General features: G+C 43.7%; 1 long non-coding RNA gene across 9 annotated transcripts; it reads left to right on the forward strand.

Moving 5' to 3' along the window:
- Positions 1–16,113: 16,113 nt before the first annotated feature.
- Positions 16,114–21,477, forward strand: LOC125518387. 9 transcript variants are annotated; one of them, XR_007287994.1, is made up of 10 exons: positions 16,116–16,770; positions 16,857–17,008; positions 17,116–17,259; positions 17,342–17,494; positions 17,756–17,979; positions 18,159–18,229; positions 19,012–19,076; positions 19,161–19,267; positions 20,441–20,624; positions 21,187–21,477. It is a non-coding gene; the product is annotated as an uncharacterized LOC125518387 (long non-coding RNA). The 9 variants fall into 9 exon arrangements; XR_007287990.1 differs by having other exon boundaries at positions 16,117–16,770; positions 19,005–19,076; XR_007287992.1 differs by having other exon boundaries at positions 16,114–16,770; positions 16,848–17,008; positions 18,159–19,076.
- The last annotated feature ends 339 nt before the right edge of the window (positions 21,478–21,816 follow it).

Raw genomic sequence — 21,816 nt, forward strand, 5'->3', positions numbered from 1 at the left:
AGATTGGGTTGTTTATATTGGGTACAATTGCGAGTGGGAACTTGTGAATGTGTACACTCGTCAGCGGATTCCACTTCCAAAAATCTCAGAGTGCCCAGAGGTTGAGCACACAGATGATCTATGTACGTTCAAATACGATCATGGTGACTGTCGTCTATGGAAGATAGCAATTTGTCGAGTTCCCAACCACTCTTGGAATTACAAGAACTATCAAGTTGTTGCTATCTTCGACAAGCTTGTTGCCTTCCTTACTGATTCCACGGTTCGTCCATGGATATTGCTCAAAAATCAGTTTCTGTACACAGATGAGTATTGTGATGCAATTGAATACGAGGATCTTGTGTTTGCTGCCACCACTCGTGGCACTGATTTTGCATGGGATCCTTGTAGTTTCGGTACGTTTGTCTTCCACCGTAATTAAAATTGTTTCATCCACATGCATGCGGGTTAGCAAGTTTCCCTTTACTAATTAACCTTCTTGTGTTTCCAAGGTTCTGTGAACATTCCACCACCTACACTTGAAAAAAATTATAACCAAGGGGGAGATGATGATGGTGATGATCACGAGCATGAGGACGAGCAGAACTTATATACTCAGTGGCAGCTGGCAACTAATTCCGATGGATCACCTCTTCTTGTCTGTTTACAGTGCACTGAGATTGTTACTACTGAGGGAGCATGTGTTGTCTCTCATGGTCGCCCTCTCCGGACCTATTCCAACACCCGTTGCAGGGTATTTGGGATGGATACTAGTGTGCTAGCGCCAACACCTTCAGCCTGGTACAGAATTGATAGTCTTGGAACAAACTCGCTCTTCCTTGGACCAAACTATCCATTGATGGTTAAAGGTGATCCAGTTGTTGTTGACACAACGTTACTACCATTTATGAGAAGCAGTTGTATCTATACCTCGGACATTGCGGTGGTTCCCTACCCTACTCCTGATATATGCCGCTTCAGCCTGGATGATCAGTCCCGCGTTGCTCTCGATATTGACAATAGCTGGCCCTTCCCAGAGCACCTATGGTTCAAAGCAAGCATTTCCAACGCCAAGGATTGGTTGAGTTGAATTTCATTTCATTGCTTGTTATTTGTTGTGTGATGAAAACTTCGGTATTTACTAGAATGTTTTGTTGGAAATAATCTATAATCCAACATGTATCATCGTTGTCATTGTGTGTTGATGACTTGTTGTATGTAATGAATGGTACATTTGTAAATGCGTGTCATAGACTCAATTTATGAATGGTTTTCGAGTCACTTCTTGGAGTGTGAGTACCGTAGTAGTATAGCCAGCATCCGGTTAGTATATGAAGTTGCCACGTCACATAGAGCCAACCTAATATTGGAGTACCAGATCTGAGATGCCAAGTGTACCAGATGAATGACTCCAAGTTCGACCACCGTGATGCTTGGTGCGAGCCAAGGAACACTGTTGGAGAGACCCCTCTCATAATTTTCCTACATTGGTCATTTGATTCATAGGATAGAATGCTATAGGATTTTTTCCTATGTAATCATGTTTTAATTGGCAATCTAGCATCCACTCCAACTTTTGTTTCACTTCCTTTGATCCTACGAACAGAGTACTTGCTCTAAATGATGTGCCCTTGCAAGAGCCGCCTATATTAATTAACCATGCTCTAAAAAGGTGGACCAGCTTTGGCTATAGTAGTACTGTACTAGGTTAGTAGGTGACCTTGCCCTTGGCTCTTCTCCTCTTCTGGAAGTCGAACAATAATGATGCTACTACAGTAGTACTTCTGGCAATCTGACACCAAATGAACTGCTGCACGTCCACCGCTTGTAAGCAAAAGTTTCTCCTCGTGCTGTGAGCCACTGCGCACGCGTTGGTGAGGGAGAAGGCGTAGTAATCAACCTTCTCGTCATTCTGCGAGTTGACGGGACACATCAAAGTTATTTATTAGTACTCTCTTCAAAAAAGGCCGACCATGTCCATGGCTACCATCTCGTGCTATGTCATTGAGTACGTGCACTATTCACGTGCCATCGAGGAGAGAAAATATTGTGTAGTACTAGGTTCCATCGAAGTGCACGACTCACTTACGCACTACATATCTCCATTTTCTTGCATGACACGCCACCTTGATGCTAGATGTCCCGCGTGTCATGGAGGCATATAGTATGATTTTGTAAAATGGAGGCATATAGATGTCCCGCGTGCCGTCAACAGGATGAACAAAGCTCATGTCTTAAACGAAAGAGTGGAAGAACATAGATTCCCGACGACCGAGAAGGAGCTACAAACCTCGGGGTGGAGCATCTGCACTCATAATATTTTATATTATTCAGCGATATAAAATCAACCAAATCTCTCCATGTTCCTATACCATTCTATAGTACTATGAGAATAACTTTGAACGTAAGCCATTGATTCACTCTATCCAATGGTCATAGTTGGAAAATCCAAACAAAACCAAGCATGGGATCAACTCTTTTGTCGAGATCAACTCTTTTAGCACTTAGATTGTTGCCGCATGCCCACCTAGCCCACCTATATCCGCTCACGTGTGATAACCACAGGAGCTATCCACTCAGATTGTATGTTAAAAAAAATAAAGGTCGATAACTAATGCGGCACCTCGGGCCAACGCGGCCAGATCACATTTTGCACGAGAAATTATACACCATGTTTCGTTGACATGTGGTCCCGTTCCAACATGTCAGTGAGACGACGGCGAGTCCTTTTGTAAAATTTCTGAAAGGACGTGTAGGCCGGGACGCCTCTTCGTGTACCATGGCAAACTGGCAACCGTCCACCAACTCTTCGCCTTTCCCTCTCGATTTGGAACTGCTGTCGCATGCTCTTCCTCCCTCCTCCATTTGCCTTCACCCTTCCTTCTGCCATTGTTCGATCGTCTTCTCCATGGAGGGAACAAGCCAGAAATGACCCCGTTATACTTGCCCCAATCTGAAAGATGACGTGGTGGGGGAACTCATTGATCGGTGCGACATCATCACCTCGGCTAGCATGGCAGGTTCGTTCAAGCCCATTCTCGACTCAACTAATAACATCATTACAAGGAACCCAAGGGTTCAGGAGCGGTTTGATCTTCCCTATCTTCTTTGCCGTGACCCTACTGCCTGGTGCAGGGACGAGGGAAGCCTCGCCTTGTGCAAGTTGATGCCGCTTGATAATGATACATATGATGTTAAGATGCCGTCGCTTGAGGGCAAGGATTGGGCAGGCGCAAATGGAGATTGGGTTGTTTATATTGGGTACAATTGCGAGTGGGAACTTGTGAATGTGTACACTCGTCAGCGGATTCCACTTCCAAAAATCTCCGAGTGCCCTGAGGTTGAGCACACAGATGATCTACGTATGTTCAAATATGATCATGGTGACTGTCGTCTACAGAACATAGCAATTTCTCGAGTTCCCAACCGCTCTTGGGATTACAAGAACTATCAAGTTGTTGCTATCTTCGACAAGTTTGTTGCCGTCCATCATGGTTTGACTGGATGGATATTGCTCAAAAATCCATTTCTATACACGGATGTGTACTGTGATGCAATTGAATACGAGGGTCTTGTGTTTGCTGCCACCACTCGTGGCACTGTTTTTGCATGGGATCCTCGTAGTTTCGGTACGTTTGTCTTCCACCGTAATTATAATTGTTTCATCCACATGCATGCGAGTTTGCAAGTTTCCCTTCTCTACTAATTAACCTTCTTCTTGTGTTTCCAAGGTCCTGTGGACATTCCACCACCTATACTTGAAACTTTTTATAACCAAGGGGGAGATGAGGACGAGGAGGGCCGATATACTCGGTGGCGCCTGGCAACTTCCGATGGATCACTCTTTCTTGTCTGTATACAGCCCACTGCTGATGTTACTTGAAAGTGCAACTATCCCTAGGTGGTTTTGGTAATTCATAACAACATATAGCTCATTGAGCTAATACTATTCCAAGATAATTATTTCAGGAAAGCTCAATGATTGGCATGGCATAGATGTGAAAGTGGAACCCTCAAAATGCTAAGGACAAAGGATTGGCTCAAGCTCAAAAGCTCAAGACTCTTCATTTTATATTTTAGTGATCCAAGATCACATTGAGTCTTTAGGAAAAGCCAATACTATTAAGGAGGGATGAGGTGTTGCTTAATGAGCCTCTTGCTTCATGTGCTTAGTGATATGCTCCAAAATCCTCAACTACTTTCCCATATCCACATATGACCTAAACTCCTAAGCCAAACTCGGTCATACCGATTCTTCCTATCCGGCGCCACCGAGTTTCACTTGTCATTAGCCACTGCCAAACCCTAGCAATTCGGTTCTACCGATAAGGATCTCGGTCTCACCGAGATGGGGTTACAAACTCTCTGTTTCCCTTTCGTAACTTTTCCGTCTTACCGAAAGAGCGAATCGGTCCCACCGAGATTGCAATGTAAACTCAGTGTTTCCCCTTTGTAACTTTTCGGTCTCACCGAGTTCCACTCGGTCTCACCGAAAGAGCAAATCGGTCCCACCGAGTTTGCCTGACCAACTCTCTGGTTAGCTAATTACCAAATTCGGTCTCACCGAGTTTGTGTAATCGGTCTCACCGACATTACGTTATGCCCAAACCCCAACCATATCGGTCCTACCGAGTTGCATGTCAGTCCCACCGAAAATCACTAACGGTCACTAGGTTTACATTTTCGGTCCGACCGAGCTTATTGATTCGGTCCCACCGAGATTGGAAAACTGTGTAACGGTTGGATTTTGTGTGGAGGCTATATATACCCCTCCACCTCCTCATTCGATGAGAGAGCCATCAGAACAACACCATTCCAACTCATATGTTCTGAGAGAGAACCACCTACTCATGTGTTGAGATCAAGACATTCCATTCCTACCATATGAATCTTGATCTCTAGCCTTCCCAAGTTGCTTTCCACTCAAATCTTCTTTCCACCAAATCCAAATCCTATGAGAGAGAGTTGAGTGTTGGGGAGACTATCATTTGAAGCACAAGAGCAAGGAGTTCATTACCTACACACCATTTGTTACTTCTTGGAGAGTGGTGTCTCCTAGATTGGCTAGGTGTACTTGGGAGCCTCCGACAAGATTGTGGAGTTGAACCAAGGAGTTTGTAAGGGCAAGGAGATCGCCTACTTCGTGAAGATCTACCGCTAGTGAGGCAAGTCCTTCATTGGGCGATGGCCATGGTGGGATAGACAAGGTTGCTTCTTCGTGGACCCTTTGTGGGTGGTTGCTTCTTCGTGGACCCTTCGTGGGTGGAGCCCTGTGTGGACTCGCGCAACCGTTACCCTTGGGTGGAGCCCTGTGTGGACTCGCGCAACCGTTACCCTTCGTGGGTTGAAGTCTCCATCAACGTGGATGTAGGATAGCACCACCTATCCGAACCACGGGAAAAACATCCGTGTCTCCAATTGCGTTCGAAATCTCCAAACCCTTCCCTTTACATTCTTGCAAGTTGCATGCTTTACTTTCCGCTGCCTATATACTCTTTGCATGCTTGCTTGAATTATGTGATGATTGCTTGACTTGTCCTAAATTAGCTAAAATCTGCCAAGAACTAAAAATTGGGAAAAGGTTAAGCTTTTATTTGGTCAAGTAGTCTAATCACCCCCTCTAGACATACTTTTGATCCTACAAGTGGTATCAGAGCTTTGGTCTCCATTTTCTTGATCTCCATAGCTTTTGGTGGTCATAGCCTTGGTTTCACAACCTAGGAGAGTATGGCGTCTAGCGAGGGAAATTATCACCGTAGAGGTCCTTACTTTGATGGTACTAATTTTGCTAGTTGGAAGCATAAAATGAAAATGCATATTCTTGGACATAACCCGGCCGTTTGGGCTATTGTGTGTGTTGGTTTGCAAGGTGACTTCTTTGATGGGAGAGAACCAAACCGTGAAGCTACCGCAGATGAGTTGAAGATGTTGCAATACAATGCTCAAGCTTGCGATATTCTCTTCAACGGATTGTGCCCCGAAGAATTCAACAAAATCAGCCGCCTTGAGAATGCAAAGGAAATTTGGGACACTTTGATTGATATGCACGAAGGTACCGACTCTGTCAAGGAATCCAAGTTGGATGTGCTTCAAAGCCAACTTGACAAGTTCAAGATGAAGGATGGTGAAGGTGTCGCTGAAATGTACTCTAGGCTTGCTCTCATCACAAATGAGATTGCCGTCTTAGGAAGTGAAGAGATGACCGATAGATTCATCATCAAGAAGATCCTAAGAGCCTTGGATGGAAAATATGATACCGTGTGCACATTGATCCAAATTATGCCCAATTACAAAGATCTCAAGCCAACGGAGGTGATTGGAAGAATTGTTGCTCATGAGATGTCACTTAAGGATAAAGAGGAACTTCACAACAAATCAAGTGGTGCCTATAAAGCCTCATGTGAAGCCCCTACATCATCAAGTGAGAAACAAGACTTCAACGAAGAATTGAGCTTAATGGTGAAGAACTTCAACAAGTTCTACAAGAGTAGAAGCAAAGATAGAAGCTCCAAGTCAAGGTCCTACAATGACAAAAGATCTTCTAGTCGAGAGTGAAACTGTTACAATTGTGGAAGACCCGGACACTACTCCAATGAGTGTACGGCTCCCTACAAGAGAAGAGAAGATTCTCCAAAAAGAAGAAGCAAAGGATCACCACCAAGGGAAAGAAGGAGTAGAGATGATCTTTATGAACGAAGATACTCACGGAGAAGCAAGGATTCGGAAAGGAAGGAAAAATCATCAAGGAGCTACACAAGACAAAGACATCAAGCTCATGTTGGTGAATGGGTATCCGGCTCCGACTCCGACAGCCACTCCGAGAGAAGTTATCACTCCGACTCCGAAGATACTCAAGATGAAGGTGTTGCCGGTCTAGCACTTGTGTCAACCAACTCCTACGACATATTTGACTCACCAAATGAAGGAATTGGAAGATGCTTCATGGCCAAAGGTCCTAAGGTAACACACCCCGAGTATATTGATTTCAATAGTGATGAAGATGACTTGTTAGGTGATGATTTGCTTGGTGACAACTCTAGTGATGAATACTATGATGAAAGACCAATTAATCATGCTAATCAAGATAAAACGAATGACAATGATAAGGAGAAGATTGAGGCTCTAACTAAAGAACTAAAAACTCTTAAGTTAGCTCATGACACTATCTTCGAAGATCATCGAGAACTTTTAAGAGCTCATGAGAAACTACGCTTTGAAAAGCTCAATCTTGAGCAAGAGCATGAGTTCTTAAAGGCAATCAATGATGATCTCCGCAAGAAAAGTTCTTCTTACATTGCCAAGCGTTTACTCTTATCCACTTACATGCCTCAAGTCAAGTCTAACAAGAAAGATTCTTCCTCTAGTAATAACAATGATCATGCTAAATCCAATATTGTTGCTTCTAGTAGTTCTCTTGATTCCACTAATGATTCTCTTAGCCAAGTTACACTTGAGCAAGAAAATAGCTTATTGAAGGGAATTATAGAGAAAGGAGTGTACAAAAGCCTTGCCGGGAGTAAGCAATTCGAGGAAATTGTGCGCAAGCAAGGAATGCACCGGAAGAATCAAGGTGTTGGTTTTGAACGAAAGTTCAATGCCAATGGAGTTGAATGGGAAGAAGATCAATACCCCAAGACAAAGTTTGTCCCTCAACAAGAGAAGTATACTTCTTTCAAGGGGACACAAGCTCAAGATGATCTTCCACCACAAGACTACGAGCAAAAAGGCAAGGACAAGCTTCAAGAGGAAATTGATGCATTTGAAGAAGCTCCAAAGACCTTAGTCAAGTGGATTCCCAAGACTACTTCAAGTTCCACTTCATCAAGTACGACTACAACTCCAAGGATTCCCATCAAGATGATGTGGATCCAAAAGAAGAAGAACTAGAGAGTTCTTGAGGGTGACTCCGCCAACATACTTCACTCTTATCATTTTGGCAAGAACAAGTGCAATCAACTTCCACATCTTGCACTAGTTCAAGGAGTCACAAACCCTCTTGTTGGTAAGACAAGGGACAAGGTAACCTAAAAGTTTTCATGGACATCATCTTTTGTGAGCATCACTCTATGTCTATGGATATCCTTGTTTGTTCCTTGTGGGACTAACCCATGTAGGTATTGAAAGTGCAATTCACTCATATGGATAGCTCCAAGAGATCTACATCAACATTGAGCATCCACATCTTCAATATCTACATGAAGTCATCATCGACAAAACCCAAGGTTAGTTCATCCCTCTTAGGGGGGATATCACATCTAGGGGGAGCTTTACTCTAAGACTTGAGCTAAAGCAACTCTAAAGATGTGAACACAACAATGCTTTATGTAAAAGTGGTAACCCCACTTGAGCTTAAACGATGAGTATGACCTATGATCAAGTGTTCTCACTTGACTCCTAAGTCAATATACTCATATATAGATGACCTAGTCATCGCAAATTACTTGATAGATGCTAGATTTGGTTGTGCATGCCTTGCCACATATTTCATTTGCCATCTTATTGTGTGAGCATGCTGGTTGCATATTTTACTCATTCGAGGACATCCACTTGTTGTTTTGATTGTTCGGCTTTATCTTCTTTTGCCAAGTGGATGGATAAGAATGCCTAAGAACCTCCTCTAGCTATCTATGCTTTTCTCGTCTCAAACTCTATTCATGCTGCATCACAAAATTTGATCAAGTCAGATTCGAACCACTCTGTGTGAGGAGCGCTCGGAGTCCCCGATGCGTCATAGACTTAAACTTCCAAAACCTCTTTATGATTCTCGGTCTGACCGATACTCCACTTTCGGTCCTACCGAGATCATTAAGTTGATCTAGGTTTTCGATCTCGGTGCAACCGATTTGAACCTTTCGGTCACACCGAGTTTCAGTAACTGCACGCAGTTATGAATCTCGGTGCCACCGAGTTGTTCCACTCGGTCACACCGACGGGGTCGGGCTATATATAGTCATGGGCAAAATTTGGAAATTTCTCCGAACCCCTTCGCCCGCGTGATAGCCTGCTCTGCCCTTGAGGTCTCCGGATCATCTTCTCGCCGCCAGCAGCCTCCAGTCGCTGGTCTCCATCGCCGTCAACGGGAATTCTGCCCCGCCGTTGCCGCCATAGCAAGTCCCCACCGAACTAGGGTATGGACTTGATCTTTGTGCTATTCCTCAATCTGATTCCTAGCACATTGTGATCATATTGTTTCTAGCCACGTTTGATAAACTTCTATCCAGTCAAAACACTCATAGGTTAGGTTTGATTCGAAAATTCTAGGTTTAGGTTTCCGCCGAAACCATCTCGGACCCACCGAGTTGAAAAACTCGGTCCCCCCGATTTGGCTTATGCCATTGCACAAGTGAGACTCGGTCTGACCGAGAATTACTTATCGGTGTGACCGATTTTTGAATTCAGTGAAACCCTAGCAGTCTCGGTGCCACCGAACTGTGACTCGGTCCTACCGAGTTCAGTAGTTTAGGTTCCAAAACTGCTTCGGTATCACCGAGTTTGAAAATCGGTAGATCCGAGATGATTTCAGTGGGAAACTAAAACTAAGTTTTTGGATCATTCTTTTTGCAAAAATCTCTGCATTTTGTGATGCTCATCCACTCTATCTCTTCTATAATCTACTCACAGGGTCAGCAGTCAGTTTACAGCATGTCAGACCAGAGTGATAGCCAGAATCTGTCAGAGCAGCAAGTGGTCATGAGTGAGGGCACTAGTCCCTCCAGTTCATCTGATGAAGGCAGCAAGAGCACTCCTAGCAATTTGCCAAAGGCTGCCACGAGACAAAGGAAGAAGAAAACTTCAGACTCTGAAGATGAGGACTATGTGGCAGAGGAAGAGGCCACTTCCAAGAGAGTTGAGCCAGCTCAAGGCACAAAGCCAGGGCTGAAAATCAAAAGGCCAGTAGGCAGGCAGCCCATGTCAAAGGCAAGAGCCTCAACTGAGAAGCCCACTCCCCAAGAGCCAGTTGCTGCAGAAGGCAAGAAGAGAAAGGAGAGGGTGAAGAAGACTGTGGCTAGGGTACTTGGCAAAGCTTCCATCATGGAAGAGGAAGAAGAAGAAGAAGAGGCAGCTTCACCAGCGCCCAAGGCACCCGAGCTAATGGGAGATGCCATAAAATCAGGGGGAGCTGCTTCCAAGGCCAAGCTAGCTCCAAAGCCAAAGCCCAAGAGGAACACACGGAGCATTCCTGCAGCTGAGAAGAACAAGGCCCCAGTGCCTGAGACTGTTGCTGAGGATGAGGAAGAAAATGTCCTAAGGAAGCTCAAGCCCAAGATCCCAGACCACAACGATGCTCATCCTGTGGCTGAGGATATGAAGCTCAGGAGAGACTCAGGGCTCAGGAAGTGGAGAGAAGCAGATCCATATGCTTCTAGGAGAAGGACTGCCGTAGACTACAGGTTTCACACCAAGGAGCAGCAGGATTTCTATGAGACTGTGCTGCTAGATAAGAAGCCCATTGTCTGTGATATGCGATGGGTTGATTGGACATATATCAAGGAGAATGAGGAGTACTACCCAGGAGTATTTGACAGCTTTAGTGCTTGTGGAGTAGCTGACTTTGTTGGGCAGAAGCTCACAAAGTGGAACGAGGAACTTATCATGCAGTTCTACTCCACGGCACACTTTTATCCAGATGGGCGGATCACATGGATGTCTGAGGGTAAAAGGTACCAAATCTACAGTGGCTGAGTGGGCACAGATCATTAATGCCCCAGAAGAGCAAGATGAGGACTTGGATATCTATGCCAAGAAGAAGATGGACCATAACTCCATGTCAAATATGTACAAGGAAATTCCCAATGAAGCTCTTGACACATTCAAGTTTGGCTCAGTGCATTATCTGCTATCAGGATTGCCTACGATCAACTGGATCCTTAGGCACACCCTTCTGCCCAAGTCTGGAGATCACAAGATGATCAGAGGTCACGCGATCAATTTGCTTCATGTCTTTGACGTGCCTCAAAAATTCAAAGTCATGAGCCTCATAGTGGAAACAATTAAGAGGACTGCGGCAGATCAGAAGAGGAGTTGTGGATATGCCCCTCAGATTCAGGAGCTCATCAACTCCAAGATGGGCACGGGCGTATATTTGTTGGATAAGGAACACCTGCCCATCTGTCCAGATTTCGAGGACAATGAAGTTGTGATGACTGAGAACGAGCCATCATCTGCTCAAGCATTTGCAAAGAAGGAGAAGGCGAGGAAGGAGAAAGCTGCCAAGATGCCTACTCAAGAGGAGGCATCTGAGTACTTCTTGAAGACCAAACAAGAGCAGCTCGGTTACTTGATTGCATCCACGCTGAGAATTGAGCAAAGTCTGGCCACCCTCACTAAGAATCAGCAGAGCCTAGAGAGAATCATGGAACAGAAGTTCTATGACTTGGATGTCAAAGTAACGGAAGTTCAGTCTGCAGTGGAGCAGCTCCAGGAGGACATGAATGAGAGGAGAGGCAGGACCACGACTCATGCTTTTTCTAGAGTGCCACGAGGCCCGAGGTCGTCTGCCGTGCCAGTTGCTGACACCAGAGCCACCACTTCAGCACCAGCTACAGCCTCAGCTCCAGCGTCTACTTCAGCTCCAACTCCAGCGACTACTTCAGCATCTACAGAAGCCTTCGTCCTTGGAGTGATCCGGACTCCACCACTACCTGAAGATCAAGCCTGAGCGTCGATCTAGTGCTATGCATTTTCTAGGAACTTTTTGGTAATTTGTTGCCAAAGGGGGAGAAGATGTATAGATCATAGGCTTCGAGAGAGAGAGTGTTGCTTTTCTCTCTTGCTTTATTTGGTAGTTTTTCGAACCTTTTTTGCTTTTGAGTGCTTGATACTACGTCATTATTTGTGAGACATTGATGATCATGTGTTTGATCATAAGCTACACTTAATGCTTGCTTAATGCTATTATCTTATCCTATCTTATGTGATCATTCACTATTCTTGGTGATGAGTGCATGTATTTCATTCTTATCATTTTGAGCGCTCCACCAAGATGTATGTGACATGGAAGAGTAACCCATGACTCTAACTCTTTGTGCATTTGCAGTCCAAAGCAAATTTTAAACATGCACAAATTTAGGGGGAGCTCTTACTTATCACATACTTCTCAAAGCGACGATATATTTCATGCTTATTATCATTTGTCGAAGCTTTGATCTATATGTTGTCATCAATTACCAAAAAGGGGGAGATTGAAAGTGCAACTATCCCTAGGTGGTTTTGGTAATTCATAACAACATATAGCTCATTGAGCTAATACTATTCCAAGATAATTATTTCAGGAAAGCTCAATGATTGGCATGGCATGGATGTGAAAGTGGAACCCTCAAAATGCTAAGGACAAAGGATTGGCTCAAGCTCAAAAGCTCAAGACTCTTCATTTTATATTTTAGTGATCCAAGATCACATTGAGTCTTTAGGAAAAGCCAATACTATTAAGGAGGGATGAGGTGTTGCTTAATGAGCCTCTTGCTTCATGTGCTTAGTGATATGCTCCAAAATCCTCAACTACTTTCCCATATCCACATATGACCTAAACTCTAAGCCAAACTCGGTCCTACCGATTCTTCCTATCCGGCGCCACCGAGTTTCACTTGTCATTAGCCACTGCCAAACCCTAGCAATTCGGTCCTACCGATAAGGATCTCGGTCTCACCGAGATGGGGTTGCAAACTCTCTGTTTCCCTTTTGTAACTTTTCGGTCCCACCGAAAGAGCGAATCGGTCCCACCGAGATTGCAATGTAAACTCAGTGTTTCCCCTTTGTAACTTTCGGTCTCACCGAGTTCCACTCGGTCTCACCGAAAGAGCAAATCGGTCCCACCGAGTTTGCCTGACCAACTCTCTGGTTAGCTAATTACCAAATTCGGTCTCACCGAGTTTGTGTAATCGGTCTCACCGAGATTACGTTATGCCCAAACCCTAACCGAATCGGTCCTACCGAGTTGCATGTCAGTCCCACCGAAATTCCTAACGGTCACTAGGTTTACTATTTCGGTCAGATCGAGTTTTATGATTCGGTCCCACCGAGATTGGTAAATTGTCTGTAACGGTTGGATTTTGTGTGGAGGCTATATATACCCCTCCACCTCCTTCTCATTCGGAGAGAGAGCCATCAGAACACACACACCATTCCTACTCATATGTTCTGAGAGAAAACCACCTACTCATGTGTTGAGATCAAGACATTCCATTCCTACCATATGAATCTTGATCTCTAGCCTTCCCAAGTTGCTTTCCACTCAAATCTTCTTTCCACCAAATCCAAATCCTATGAGAGAGAGTTGAGTGTTGGGGAGACTATCGTTTGAAGCACAAGAGCAAGGAGTTCATTACCTACACACCATTTGTTACTTCTTGGAGAGTGGTGTCTCCTAGATTGGCTAGGTGTTACTTGGGAGCCTCCGACAAGATTGTGGAGTTGAACCAAGGAGTTTGTAAGGGCAAGGAGATCGCCTACTTCGTGAAGATCTACCGCTAGTGAGGCAAGTCCTTCGTGGGCGATGGCCATGGTGGGATAGACAAGGTTGCTTCTTCGTGGACCCTTTGTGGGTGGTTGCTTCTTCGTGGACCCTTCGTGGGTGGAGCCCTGTGTGGACTCGCGCAACCGTTACCCTTGGGTGGAGCCCTGTGTGGACTCGCGCAACCGTTACCCTTCGTGGGTTAAAGTCTCCATCAACGTGGATGTTGGATAGTACCACCTATCCGAACCACGGGAAAAACATCCGTGTCTCCAATTGCGTTCGAAATCTCCAAACCCTTCCCTTTACATTCTTGCAAGTTGCATGCTTTACTTTCCGCTGCCTATATACTCTTTGCATGCTTGCTTGAATTATGTGATGATTGCTTGACTTGTCCTAAATTAGCTAAAATCTGCCAAGAACTAAAAATTGGGAAAAGGTTAAGCTTTTATTTGGTCAAGTAGTCTAATCACCCCCCTCTAGACATACTTTCGATCCTACATTACTACTAAGGAAGTAGGTGTTGTATCCCATGGTCGCACTCTCCGGACCTATTCCAACACCCGTTGTATGGTATTCGGGATGGATACTACTGTGCTAGCGCCAACACCTTCTCCCTGGTACCGTATTGATAGTCTTGGAGCAAACTCGCTCTTCCTTGGACAAAACTATCCAATGATGGTGAAAGGTGATCCAACTGCTGTTGACACAACATTACTACCATTTATGAGAAGCAACTATATCTATACGTCGGATATTGCGGTGGTTCCCTACCATGGTCGTGATATAGTAGGTCGCTTCAGCCTGGATGATCAGTCCTGCGTTGGTCTCGAGATTGACAGTAGCTGGCCATTCCCATAGAATCACTTGTGGTTCAAAGCAAGCATTTCCAACGCCGAGGATTGGTTGAGTTGAAGTTCATTTCATTGCTTGTTATTTGTTGTGTGATGAAAACTTTAGTATTTATAATGTATCCTCATTGTCGTTGTGGGTTGATGAACTGTTGTATGTAATAAAATGATATTCCTGTGATAAATTTACTAAATTTATGAATGGCTTTCGAGTCGCTTCTCTGAGTGGGTGCTGCGACGAGGCAAAAAAATATTTTCCGAATACATAATTGTATGTGCATTGCAATAGGTTATCGGATGAGGCCAATCAACAATAGTACACTATTTGTACTAGCTTCACATGCTGCACTATCTCTACGTCTACGTACGTAATACAACAAGTTTTAAACTTGAGACCAGCCACCCATCCTCACAAAGAACACTTTTTAACCTAGCACAGACTCCGGGAAATTTGGCCATAGTGTGAGGTGGGCCATATGTTAATGTGTTCACTGTACGTAACCAGCACCTCGAATCCTCGGTACTACTACTATAAGTAGTAGGAGTAGTAGGGTGGCATGGGCCAGAACAAGCATTCACGTCCAGGAGTACGTCACACGCCACCAGCACGACTTCCATCTAACACCATATTTGTTGGAGTTCGTGCTAGAGCAATCTCTTCAACCTCGTCGTTTCTCCAACTCAGCCATCGCGCGGCGGGCGAGGTGGGGGTTTGCCGATAGTCGGTTTCCTCAACAGCGGTCCCACTTGTAAGGCCAACTCCAACGCACGACCTTAAACGTACCTCCGTTTTTCCCAGATTCTGTTCGTTTGGGTAGGGCAATGGGGTCGTGTCCGGGCCATTTCTCGGATGCGGTGGCCACGCGCCGAACGCGCGGATGCATCCCGGCCGTGTACATTTTTCTTTGCAAACACATATCTTTTTTCATCATTGTTTTTTTGGTACATGGAAATACATCACCAAATTTTTGAGTAGAAAACAAGAACCACAAGAATACATTTCAGAAGATATCCAACTTCCATAACTGCTCCTGTAAGTTGGATTAGTGCCTTCTCGATACATTCATTGTTGATCTGTGGAGGCTCGATCCTACGTGCTTCTTTTTTCTTCGAGTGTAAAGAAGTAGACGTGTCTAGCCTCTATTCTATCAACAAGTGAACTAGTCTCATCTCTAAGCCTCTATGCTAGCTAAAAGTGCTAGAACATCTACTAAATTGTGCTCTATCAATATATCGTTGTACTCTTCTTCCCAATACCAAAACTTGCATCCATTCTACACAATAAAATTTTAAGTTAGCACAACTAGTCTAATCCGAGAGCACAGCCGAAGATTTGGTCGAGTTCTTCCTCCTTTTGCCGACACGTGGGACATCCAGCATCCAGGTCGTGTCATGCAAGAAAATAGAGTGGTAGGTGAAGCCACGTGATGTGCATCTTGGGTTAAACTGTAAATAGAATCTTACTACTCTTGAGTAACTCCAAAAGCGGCCACCGAAGATCTTTATTGGATTTTTTTTCCATCACCAGCACATCGAGGTGAAAGATGTGCAGGTTCAATGGGTCCTCTTGCGTTTTCACTGACATGTGGGACCGCATTTAAAACTATACAGAGGCTAGCCAACTCGCTCCCATGGCTGTCCCTCATGATGGGCTATTCGTGGCCGTTAGATCTGGTCAACTAGGTCGTTTCAGCTGTCAGATTTTCACTAGCTGGTAATCAATTGTTTTCACCGCGTAGTGCTTTGAATGCCCAGTGACGGGTGGGCTCGTTTCAGATGTCTATTGGCTGGGTGAGCCTTTCACCGGTGCCAATTGGCTCCTCGTGTGCCGCACTGGCGACGTGCGGGCCTGTGGTTGGGCGTGGGCGTGAACCCTAGCCCCCAGTCTCCAGCCGCCACACCCCTCCCTCCTCCTCACTCCCTCGCCACACCGTCGCACCATCTCCCTCCTCCCTCATCACCAGCCACAGCACCAGGAGATTTGCCGCCGCCGAGATCCAGCGCCTGGCAAGGTCCTCGGGTCGGCTATTGCCCCCGCCACTCCGTCGACCAGATCTGCGCCCTTGACTCCCTCTTCTCTCGCGTCACGCGGTGCCTCTGCTCCACCATGCCATGGTTACCTCATGGATGACGGGGCCATGGACATGTCCTTGAAGGAGAGAAGGAATATGACGGAGAGAGAACAGAGAAGGAAGGAGAGGCAGGAGAAGGAGAGAGGAAAGAGGAGAGGGAGGTGCAGCGGCGGATGGGAGATGGTCATCGGCCGACATTAGTCATTCATCCATTCACATCTCTCCTCCTCTCCTGCTCTCGACCACCAATGCGCCCCCTCCTCCTTCCCTTCTCTTCTCACCATCTCCTCTTCTTTGGAGCTAGCTGAGTGATCCACGGCGAGGAAGATGGGGAAGACAGAGCCAACACCGCCGATGCCCACGGGCCACTTCAGTCAGGTGCCTTCCATACTTCCTCCTTCGGGATTTCCAATCCAAGGTTAGTTTTGCTTTGAATCTATATATGCTTCTACATGATATTTAGTTTCTGTACTATGCGTTTGACAAAATGACAAGGCCGTGCAGCAGAGCATAAAATGGAGCCGGCAACAGGGATGATGGGAGAAACAATGGTGGATGAACAGTGGACACCCGAATCTGGCTGAGAAAGAGGGAAGCAGTGCGTGGCGGAAGAGGCGTCCATGTGGTATCCGTTTCTGGTCATCTTCAGCTTGCAGGTTGCTGAATTTTCTCCTCTTTTGCTGCTTCTCTTTGATCAGTAGAACAAGTCGCACAGCATGTGTTTGCATAAATTCTTCTCACAGATGAAGGCTTCTGTGTGCAGGTGAGCGGTTTACTAAAATTGTAGCCAGTCCATACTACATGCTCCCAGAGGTATTAAAGCACAAGTGTGGCCCTGAAATTGATGTCTGGATTGTAGGAGTTATACTTTACATACTTCTTTGTGGTGTGCAAACATTTTTGGAAGGTACTTACTTTCCTTGATTGGACAGAATATATGTTGTGAAGAAATTATAAATCACCTTACAAATTGTTGTGATGTTGTGCAGATTCTGAACAGGGAGTAGCACAAGCAATTATGTGCTCTATGGTAGATTTCAAAAGAGACCCAAGGCCTGGAGTATCTGAGCCTGCTAAAGACTTTGTTCGACAGACGCTGGATCCAGATCCAATCACACGGTTTACTACAACACACGTACTCGGTGAGCATTAGTGATGTTACCTTTCCCATTGTGTAATAGCATGCAGAATGTTTTCTCTCTCTCTCACAATGGTGAATTCAATCTTACATTGGGGTATGTTTTTTATGCCATAGCCATGACCAATTGATAATTAACTTGCAGGTTTTTAATAATTGCATCAGACGATTTCACTATTTATTTTGTGGCATTGTTGATTGCATCAGTAGAACATCCATGGTTACATGATTCTAAAAAGAATCCTGACATTTCTCAATATAATAGGTGGTGTCTGTCGGTAGGGTCTCCCTAAACACGCGTCATCAAATCCAACTGCAAGCTACATGACAAGCTATGATTGAATACCATGTACAAGTATGGGGACAAAATAGTAAACAACAAATAAAGGATACTAGACGGAGATACTGGACGGATGCATGGAGCATGAACTCCTCTTTTTCAGGGGCCACCTTACTTGTGTGCCCTCAGGCCGAGGAGACCTTTCTAAGGTACGTACTACTTCCTTGCTAATTTCAACCAAGAATAGAATGTTATTTCGTTCAATATAATTCGTGGTGTCTGTCATTAGGATCTCATGTTTGATCTACATTTCTTTATTCACTGAATTGTAGACCACTTGCGAGGCAGTACCTAGGAAAATAAACATTTTTCTACCTCAAATTTGCAGATCAATATCCTTGCCAAAATATTTCCCTGGGCTGAATACACTTCTTATCCCAAAGCGATAAACATGCCTATGTGAGCATCACGACCCACATAGCACTAGCAAACAGTTCTGTATGAAATCCTGGAAGCATTTCATTTTCTCAGCAATTATTTTCTTTAGATCTTTCAACAACGTGGTGACTGTTCATGTCCTTAATTAATCCAAACCTACATCCCTTGTTAAATCTAAAGACGTGTTTGCATAATTTTGTGAGTTTTTCCCATGCTTTGTTGATTTTTTCCCCTCTTAATCTTTTATTGTCTGTAAGTCACCAAATGCAGAAGATAGATATAGTTGTGAAGATAATGAAAACTTAATAGTTTTATATGGTGAAGCAACCATTTTAAGGACAACTGATAAGGAAAAGTCGAACAAGGATTAGTAGTCCAGTGTTTGGTTACTATGCAACTATCTTCAGCTTGAGTAAATGCACAGTGTTCAGTTCAAGCCATGTTTTGTAGGTATCTTCCTTTACATTTTCTTTACAAAATGGTTTGTTGATCTAGCCGAGGGCTTCACTTCATTCAATTCACTATATTTCATTTACTAAGATAAAAATTCAAGTAGCTGCTGTTGCTATGGTCAATGGCTTGCACACTGTTTTTATAGTGCATAATGAGCGTTGCAAACTGTAAGAAAAACACATGTTCTTGTTCTATTCAGTGTCCTTTTTATGCCATACTGCGCAAATATATAAATGTTTTATGTCCAATTCATAGAAATTCTTGACACCTAAGTGTGCGTGTGAGTCCCCTACAAAATCTCTCTCTCTCTCTCTCTCTCTAATTATCTCGATTTTCCTTTGAGATTGGAGATGCGAACACTAGCTGTTTGTAAATGCACAAGGAGGAGTGCTCAGGGGAGTACGATAGCTTTCAGGTGTGTTTTCTTAGCACTAGCAGTACGAGATGCCAAATGTTAGTTAAGAAGCTTATGATTTGTGCCTTTTGTTCTTGACATAAGTGTACATGGAGGATGTGAAAGCGACGACAGAGGAGCTTGCTGTAGCTGCTCGACTGCTCCGGGAATCGTCCCTCCTGACAGAAGCAAGCACGATGCCATGTCCTAGAGTATGTTCACGTACTTCTATCTGCGTAATGCATGCAAGCATGGATCGATCCATGCATGTATGTATATATACTGACAATTATATGTGACTGATTAATTAACTAAAACTTGAGAGGTTAAAAGGACAAGTGTTTTCAAATGAAGGAATATACTATATGTGCAGCTAACTACATACACATATGCATCAGTCCATGATAGTTGAAAGTTTGGATATTAGGTATATGTTAAAGATCAGGGATCCTAATTGGCCATTCCCATACCACAATTTTCGCTGTATGTATCTCATGAACATTATGCTCTGTACCAGAATTGTCACTGTATCTCATCATTGTTTGGAGTATATCTTTGCAGCTCCATAGAGTTATTAGAATGATTTTACTTCCACATAATAGGCTTTTCAAATTAAATCACAAGACCTTCGTAAGCTTGCTTGGTTACTATGTAGAAGGGTCTTCTTTCAAGGAGCTGTGGATTTTTTCACAATACAAATATGCAATGCCCTTTGAGTCGTTTATTTTATTTTATGAGTAATCCTTTATTATTTGTCAACTGAGGCGTGATTGTCGTGTGCACTTCTTACTGAAAATAATCCTGGTGTTATTTTCTTTGAGAAAAGAAATAGACAGCTCTATGTGTGCTTCTTAGCATCACATCAAATGGAATAATTGAATAGGGTTATATATTATCATATCTGCATACATAATATCTTCTATAATTATATACCAGTGTAGGCTCTTGTTGTTAGATGATGAACTTGTCTTATTTTATGCCAAGTAGTTAAATTTATGTGCACCTTCTCATGTGTTTACTTGTTTCTGCATTTATGGTATGGCTTGGTCCTGTTGTGGAAAAAGATCGTGATATGTTTGGCCATTCTGTTTTTTCTAAATCCAATGACCTATTAATGTGACAATTGTTTCCTCACTATCTTAGATTAGCAGCAATCCTTCTTTTATGTTTCTGCAATTTCAGTTCATGATGTTTGCCTTTTGAAATTTCCTTTGCATTCTGTATCTGCACATCCCCTCTTGTGGTCTGTTGTAATGGTCTACTGAACAGCCATATCATCCTATGATTGCATCGTTGCATTATAATGTACCATATGCTCATGCATTTCTTTTCTTACCGACATTGTCCTGATGAGTTGGCTGGCTTACATGAAGTCTGTTGTGCAGGTCTACTTGTTTTAGGTAGCATTGCTTTCTGGAATACATCATTGGAACCTGGTAACATTCACTGCTTACAGTCAGCAAGACAAGAAGAACATGATTGTGTATGAGTTCATGCACAACGAAAGCATCACCTTAGTTGATGTTAAATTTGCTTTGTGGAATCAACAACACGCTATTGTATATACACGTATGGTTCTTTCGCAGCAAAATTTTGTCTGTGCGGTTGTATTTCAGATCTTTAGAACTGCAGGGTAATTTCTATATTTGCTGATTTAGGTTGTCTTAGGCTGCAGCTTCCTGTCCAGGCTACCGTGTAGCCCATATCCTTTGAAGAGGATACATCTAAATGAAAACTTGGAATTACCTAGGTGCATACATAATCTATTGATGATGTGAATAGAAACACCCACAGTAGCGCTGACCTTTGGCAACCTTCATGTCGTGCCTCCAAGGCAGGCCATGAGTGATGGCTGCCGTGATGTTGGCCTTGCAAAAAAATAGGGCTTTGCTAATTGGTTACTGGCTATAGGTTGTGTTTGTTGTTTACATGTCAGTTTGTAACCATTTGACCATCTTTTATAGACAGTATAGTTCACAAAAAAGAAACTTTTGATAGAAAATATATGGGTTTATAGTAGACCATTATTATATATATGAGAGTGCACATCTTACTTATTGGCATTGCTATGCTTCACAGTATACAATATTTTGCATGCCAGTATAATTCATAAGTGGTTTTTCTTATTCAGGTGTTATTAATATGGTGAGTGATTGAAGAGGAGGCATGAGGAGAAGAGCAGTCCAAAGGGCGGGTGGAGCATGTGACTTGTTGATGTTAGTTTTCATTTCCGGGAAGAATAAATTTTCTATGATTTTAGTGTATGCTGATGTGTGAAAGTAAATCATTTGGATTCCCAATTAGACTATTGTGTGTGTTCAATATTTTATTGTGCATTGATAAAATGTTTCAGTGCCAGTGTGCACAAGTTGAATTTTGAAACAGATGAGAGGACAACTCTGCATAAAGCTTTGTTCGGTTACACCTCTTCCCACAGGGATTGGAGGGGATTTGACTTGTAGGAGATCTAATCCCCCCCTCAATCCCTGCCAAACCTCTTCAATTCCCTGTGAACCGAACACAGCCTAAGGGAGTTTGCCCTAAAGGTTCTTGTTTGCTGCTGTGATTAAAAGTAGGAAATTTATATACCTATATCACTTGCTCAAGCTAAAGTCTTATGTAACATGTAACATCTGAACTCTGTTTGTGCTAATAATTTTTCCTGTTGTGAAAGGCCATGTTGGGTGTTTTGGGTTTTAATTCAGGGAGGTGACAACAATTATGGGTTTGATCTCCTAATGTGTTTGAACATAATTAAGTC

This window comes from Triticum urartu, chromosome 7 (assembly GCF_003073215.2).
Source record: "Triticum urartu cultivar G1812 chromosome 7, Tu2.1, whole genome shotgun sequence".
NCBI lineage: Eukaryota > Viridiplantae > Streptophyta > Magnoliopsida > Poales > Poaceae > Triticum > Triticum urartu.